The following is a 7136-nucleotide window of genomic DNA, read 5'->3' on the forward strand; positions in this document are numbered from 1 at the left end:
AGTAGAGAAAAACAGTCAAAACTTGTCAGGAGAGCACTCACAAACTGTGGTTGCCTTCAGTGGTCATTTAACAAATGTCAAAAGAAAAGGATAGGGTATTTAACCCAACATTCTGAAGATACTAAAAGGAGAGGAGTAGCATTACCTTACATTGCAGGGCTTTCTGAAAAACTACAGAGTCCTTTGGCAACACAAAATTCCTACTTATTTCAAACCGATAAACACTTGAAGGCAAAAATGAATGCATCCAAAAGATAGGCTGTCAAATGAAAAACAAAGTAATGTAGTTTATTCAATACATTGGAAAGATGAAAATTATAAAGAGCAAAACATTGGGGGACTAAACAAATTATCAAAACAAATACTTTATCAACACCGCTGGGATAATACTACTGGGCCTCAATCTGCAGTACATATGCACTTCAAAGCTATCTACCGCTCATTTGACGACAATGAGGTTAAAATTGTAGCGAAAGGAAAATACAGTAAAGTCTCGTTATATCGATATCGGATATATCGATAGTCCCGGTTATATCGATACTATTTCTATGCACGCACGGAGAAAATTACATGCAAACAGAGTCGGATATATCGATAATCCCGGTTATATCGATATTTTTTTTTCGGACTCCCTTGAATATCGATACAATGAGACTTTACTGTAGATGGTTTGAAAGGGGAGTAAAAGAAGCTGTCCAGCACGCAGAAGCCCAGTTCTGCTTCGCGTACGAGTACTGTCAAGACGGTCCCGCATGCGGACAGCTCCCTCTGCCGGAAAGACATATCGTTACACGCAGCGACTCAAGAGTAAAATCAACGTGTGGGAAGCCGTTTAAAATCGCGTCGGGGGTGATCGTGAAATGAAAAGTGAAATCGAATCGCGAACGGGAGACACCATTTCTCGGCCCACAGTGTTTGGGGTGGCTGCAAAAAAAAAAGCTTGCAGCACCTGGCATTCCCAGGCGGTCTCCCATCCAAGTACTAACCAGGCCCAACCCTGCTTAGCTTCCATGATCGGACAAGATCGGGCATTCTCAGGGAAGTATGACCATAAGCGAGGGAATGTGCCAGAAAATCCCTCTTTATAGTGTTGCAGGGAGAGCGTCTTTCTTTGCTCATGGTGTTCGTTCTTGTCGGATGATGGTTATTTGGTTTTCCAAATACAGGCTTAAATCGATGGTTAGGGTTAAGGTTACTTTCTGGGTTTACTTGTTAGGGTTACTTGTTAGGGCTAGGGTTACTTTCTGGGGTTACTTTTTAGGGTTACTTGTTAGGGTTAAGGTTACTTTCTGGGATTAGTTTTAGGATTACTTGTTAGGGTTAGGGTTGCTTGTTAGGGTTAAGGTTACTTTCTGGGTTTACTTGTTCGGGTTACTTGTTAGGGTTAGGGTTACTATCTGGGTTTACTTGTTAGGATTATTTCTTAGGGTTAGGGTCACTTGTTAGGGTTAGGGTTACTTGTTAGGATTAGGGTTACTTTTCAGGGTTTGGGTTACTTTTTGGGGTTACCTTTTAGGGTTACTTGTTAGGCTTAGGGTTACTTGTCAGGGTTAAGTTTACTTTCTGGGTTTACTTGTTAGGGTTACTTGTTAGGGTTAAGGTTACTTTCCGGGTTACTTTTTAGGGTTACTTGTTAAGGCTATGGTTACTTTCTGGGATTACTTTTCAGGTTACTTGTTAGGTGTAGGGTTACTTGTCAGGGTTAAGGTTACTTTCTGTGTTTATTTGTTAGGGTTAGGGTTACTTGTCAGGGTTAAGGTTATTTTCTGTGTTTACTTGTTAGGGTTACTTATTAGGCTAGGGTTACTTTCTGGGTTTACTTGTTAGGGTTAGGGTTACTTTCTGGGTTTACTTGTTAGGATTATTTCGTAGGGTTAGGGTCACTTGTTAGGGTGAGGGTTACTTGTTAGGGTTAGGGTTACTTGTTAGGATTAGGGTTACTTGTCAGGGTTAGGGTTACTTTTTGGGGTTACCTTTTAAGGTTACTTGTTAGGATTAGGGTTACTTGTCAGGGTTAAGTTTACTTTCTGGGTTTACTTGTTAGGGTTACTTGTTAGGGTTACTTGTTAGGGTTAGGGTTGCTTTCTGGGTTTACTTGTTAGGGTTACTTGTTAGGGTTAAGGTTACTTTCTGGGGTTACTTTTTAGGGTTACTTGTTAAGGCTATGGTTACTTTCTGGGGTTACTTGTCAGGGTCAAGGTTACTTTCTGTGTTTATTTGTTAGGGTTAGGGTTACTTGTCAGGGTTATTGTTATTTTATGTGTTTACTTGTTAGGGTTATTTATTAGGGGTAGGGTTACTTTCTGGGTTTACTCGTTAGGGTTACTTGTTAGGGTTAGGGTTACTCTCCGGGTTTACTTGTTAGGGTTACTTGTTAGTGTTAAGGTTACTTTCTGGGTTTAATTTTAAGGGTTACTTGTTAGCGTTACATGTCAGGGTTAAGGTTACTTCCTGAGGTAATTTGTTAGTGTTAGGGTTACTTGCTGGGGTTACTTGTTAGGGTTACTTGTTTGGGTTAGGCTTACTTTCTGGGGTCACTCGTTAGTGTTACTTGTACGTGTTAATTGTTTGGGTTTGGCTTACTTGTTAGGGGTAGCGTTACTTTCTGGGGTTACTTGTTAGGGTTACTTGTTAGGGTTAACGTTACTTGTTAGGGCTAGGGTTACTTTCTGGGTTTACTTGTTAGGGTTACTTGTTAGGGCTAAGGTTACTTTCTGGGGTTATTTGTTAGGGTGAAGGTTACTTTCTGGTTTTACTTGTTAGGGTTACTTGTTAGGGTTAGGGTTACTTTCTGGGTTTACTTGTTAGGATTATTTCTTAGGGTTAGGGTCACTTGTTAGGGTGAGGGTTACTTATTAGGGTTAGGGTTACTTGTTAGGATTAGGGTTACTTGTCAGGGTTAGGGTTCCTTTTTGGAGTTACCTTTTAGGGTTACTTGTTAGGGTTAGGGTTACTTGTCGGGTTAAGGTTACGTGATGGGTTTACTTGTTAGGGTTACTTGTTAGGCTTAGGGTTACTTGTCAGGTTAAGTTTACTTTCTGGGTTTACTTGTTAGGGTTACTTGTTAGGGTTAGGGTTACTTGTTAGGGTTACTTGTTAGGGTTAGGGTTACTTTCTGGGTTTACTTGTTAGGGTTAGGGTTACTTTCTGGGTTTACTTATTAGGGTTACTTGTTTGGGTTAAGGTTACTTTCTGGGTTAGTTTTTAGGGTTACTTGTTAAGGCTATGGTTACTTTCTGGGTTTACTTGTTAGGGTTACTTGTTAGGGCTAGGGTTACTTTCTGGGTTTACTTGTTAGGGTTAGGGTTACTTTCTGGATTTACTTGTTAGGTTAGGGTTACTTTCTGGGTTTACTTATTAGGGTTACTTGTTAGGGTTAAGGTTACTTTCTGGTGTTACTTGTTAGGGTTACTTGTTAGGGTTATGGTTACTTTCTGGGTTTACTTGTTAGGGTTACTTGTTAGGGTTAAGGTTACTTTCTGGGTTTACTTGTTAGGGTTACTTGTTAGGGTTATGGTTACTTGTTAGGGTTAGGGTTAGGGTTACTTGTTAGGGCTAGGGTTACTTTCTGGGTTTACTTGTTAGGGTTAAGGTTACTTTCTGGGGTTACTTGTTAGGGTTATTGTTATTTTATGTGTTTACTTGTTAGGGTTATTTATTAGGGGTAGGGTTACTTTCTGGGTTTACTCTTTAGGGTTACTTGTTAGGGTTAGGGTTACTCTCTGGGTTTACTTGTTAGGGTTACTTGTTAGTGTTAAGGTTACTTTCTGGGTTTAATTTTAAGGGTTACTTGTTAGTGTTACATGTCAGGGTTAAGGTTACTTCCTGAGGTTATTTGTTAGTGTTAGGGTTACTTGCTGGGGTTACTTGTTAGGGTTACTTGTTTGGGTTAGGCTTACTTTCTGGGGTCACTCGTTAGTGTTACTTGTACGTGTTAATTGTTTGGGTTTGGCTTACTTGTTAGGGGTAGCGTTACTTTCTGGGGTTACTTGTTAGGGTTACTTGTTAGGGTTAACGTTACTTGTTAGGGCTAGGGTTACTTTCTGGGTTTACTTGTTAGGGTTACTTGTTAGGGCTAAGGTTACTTTCTGGGGTTATTTGTTAGGGTGAAGGTTACTTTCTGGTTTTACTTGTTAGGGTTACTTGTTAGGGTTAGGGTTACTTTCTGGGTTTACTTGTTAGGATTATTTCTTAGGGTTAGGGTCACTTGTTAGGGTGAGGGTTACTTATTAGGGTTAGGGTTACTTGTTAGGATTAGGGTTACTTGTCAGGGTTAGGGTTCCTTTTTGGAGTTACCTTTTAGGGTTACTTGTTAGGGTTAGGGTTACTTGTCGGGGTTAAGGTTACGTGATGGGTTTACTTGTTAGGGTTACTTGTTAGGCTTAGGGTTACTTGTCAGGGTTAAGTTTACTTTCTGGGTTTACTTGTTAGGTTACTTGTTAGGGTTAGGGTTACTTGTTAGGGTTACTTGTTAGGGTTAGGGTTACTTTCTGGGTTTACTTGTTAGGGTTAGGGTTACTTTCTGGGTTTACTTATTAGGGTTACTTGTTAGGGTTAAGGTTACTTTCTGGGTTAGTTTTTAGGGTTACTTGTTAAGGCTATGGTTACTTTCTGGGTTTACTTGTTAGGGTTACTTGTTAGGGCTAGGGTTACTTTCTGGGTTTACTTGTTAGGGTTAGGGTTACTTTCTGGATTTACTTGTTAGGGTTAGGGTTACTTTCTGGGTTTACTTATTAGGGTTACTTGTTAGGGTTAAGGTTACTTTCTGGTGTTACTTGTTAGGGTTACTTGTTAGGGTTATGGTTACTTTCTGGGTTTACTTGTTAGGGTTACTTGTTAGGGTTAAGGTTACTTTCTGGGTTTACTTGTTAGGGTTACTTGTTAGGGTTATGGTTACTTGTTAGGGTTAGGGTTAGGGTTACTTGTTAGGGCTAGGGTTACTTTCTGGGTTTACTTGTTAGGGTTAAGGTTACTTTCAGGGGTTACTTGTTAGGGTTATTGTTATTTTATGTGTTTACTTGTTAGGGTTATTTATTAGGGGTAGGGTTACTTTCTGGGTTTACTCTTTAGGGTTACTTGTTAGGGTTAGGGTTACTCTCTGGGTTTACTTGTTAGGGTTACTTGTTAGTGTTAAGGTTACTTTCTGGGTTTAATTTTAAGGGTTACTTGTTAGCGTTACATGTCAGGGTTAAGGTTACTTCCTGAGGTTATTTGTTAGTGTTAGGGTTACTTGCTGGGGTTACTTGTTAGGGTTACTTGTTTGGGTTAGGCTTACTTTCTGGGCTCACTCGTTAGTGTTACTTGTACGTGTTAATTGTTTGGGTTTGGCTTACTTGTTAGGGTAGCGTTACTTTCTGGGGTTACTTGTTAGGGTTACTTGTTAGGGTTAACGTTACTTGTTAGGGCTAGGGTTACTTTCTGGGTTTACTTGTTAGGGTTACTTGTTAGGGCTAGGGTTACTTTCTGGGTTATTTGTTAGGGTGAAGGTTACTTTCTGGTTTTACTTGTTAGGGTTACTTGTTAGGGTTAGGGTTACTTTCTGGGTTTACTTGTTAGGATTATTTCTTAGGGTTAGGGTCACTTGTTAGGGTGAGGGTTACTTATTAGGGTTAGGGTTACTTGTTAGGATTAGGGTTACTTGTCAGGGTTAGGGTTCCTTTTTGGAGTTACCTTTTAGGGTTACTTGTTAGGGTTAGGGTTACTTGTCGGGGTTAAGGTTACGTGATGGGTTTACTTGTTAGGGTTACTTGTTAGGCTTAGGGTTACTTGTCAGGGTTAAGTTTACTTTCTGGGTTTACTTGTTAGGGTTACTTGTTAGGGTTAGGGTTACTTGTTAGGGTTACTTGTAGGGTTAGGGTTACTTTCTGGGTTTACTTGTTAGGGTTAGGGTTACTTTCTGGGTTTACTTATTAGGGTTACTTGTTAGGGTTAAGGTTACTTTCTGGGGTTAGTTTTTAGGGTTACTTGTTAAGGCTATGGTTACTTTCTGGGTTTACTTGTTAGGGTTACTTGTTAGGGCTAGGGTTACTTTCTGGGTTTACTTGTTAGGGTTAGGGTTACTTTCTGGATTTACTTGTTACGGTTAGGGTTACTTTCTGGGTTTACTTATTAGGGTTACTTGTTAGGGTTAAGGTTACTTTCTGGTGTTACTTGTTAGGGTTACTTGTTAGGGTTATGGTTACTTTCTGGGTTTACTTGTTAGGGTTTACTTGTTAGGGTTAAGGTTACTTTCTGGGTTTACTTGTTAGGGTTACTTGTTAGGGTTATGGTTACTTGTTAGGGTTAGGGTTAGGGTTACTTGTTAGGGCTAGGGTTACTTTCTGGGTTTACTTGTTAGGGTTAAGGTTACTTTCTGGGGTTACTTGTTAGGGTTACTTGTTAGGCTAGGGTTACTTTCTGGTTTACTTGTTAGGGTTACTTGTTAGGCCTAGGGTTACTTTCTGGGGTTACTTTTTAGGGTTACTTGTTAGGGTTAAGGTTACTTTATGGGGTTACTTGTTACTGGGTTTACTTGTTAGGGTTAATTGTTAGGGTTATGGTTACTTGTTAGGGTTAGGGTTACTTTCTGGGTTTACTTGTTTAGGGTTACTTGTTAGGGTTAAGGTTACTTTCTGGGTTTACTTGTTAGGGTTACTTGTTAGGGTTATGGTTACTTGTTAGGGTTAGGGTTACTTTCTGGGTTTACCTGTTAGGGTTACTTGTTAGGGTTAAGGTTACTTTCTGGGGTTACTTGTTAGGGTTACTTGTTAGGGTTAGGGTTGGGGTTACTTTCTGGGTTTACTTGTTAGGGTTACTTGTTAGGGCTAGGGTTACTTTCTGGGGTTACTTTTTAGGGTTACTTGTTAGGGTTAAGGTTACTTTCTGGGATTACTTTTAGGATTACTTGTTAGGGTTAGGGTTACTTGTCAGGGTTAAGGTTACTTTCTGTGTTTACTTGTTAGGGTTGCTTGTTAGGGTTAAGGTTACTTTCTGGGTTTACTTGTTCGGGTTACTTGTTAGGGTTAGGGTTACTATCTGGGTTTACTTGTTAGGATTATTTCTTAGGGTTAGGGTCACTTGTTAGGGTTAGGGTTACTTGTTAGGATTAGGGTTACTTTTCAGGGTTTGGGTTACTTTTTGGGGTTACCTTTTAGGGT

The 7136-nt window shown here is 39.9% G+C and overlaps 1 pseudogene; it reads right to left on the reverse strand.

Annotated features, from left to right (window-relative positions):
- Positions 1-937: 937 nt before the first annotated feature.
- Positions 938-1056, reverse strand: LOC148881207 (5S ribosomal RNA; annotated as a pseudogene).
- Positions 1057-7136: the final 6080 nt, after the last annotated feature.

This window comes from Hippocampus bargibanti, unplaced genomic scaffold, assembly GCF_051943395.1.
Source record: "Hippocampus bargibanti isolate YZ-2025 unplaced genomic scaffold, ASM5194339v1 Contig00132, whole genome shotgun sequence".
Lineage (NCBI taxonomy): Eukaryota > Metazoa > Chordata > Actinopteri > Syngnathiformes > Syngnathidae > Hippocampus > Hippocampus bargibanti.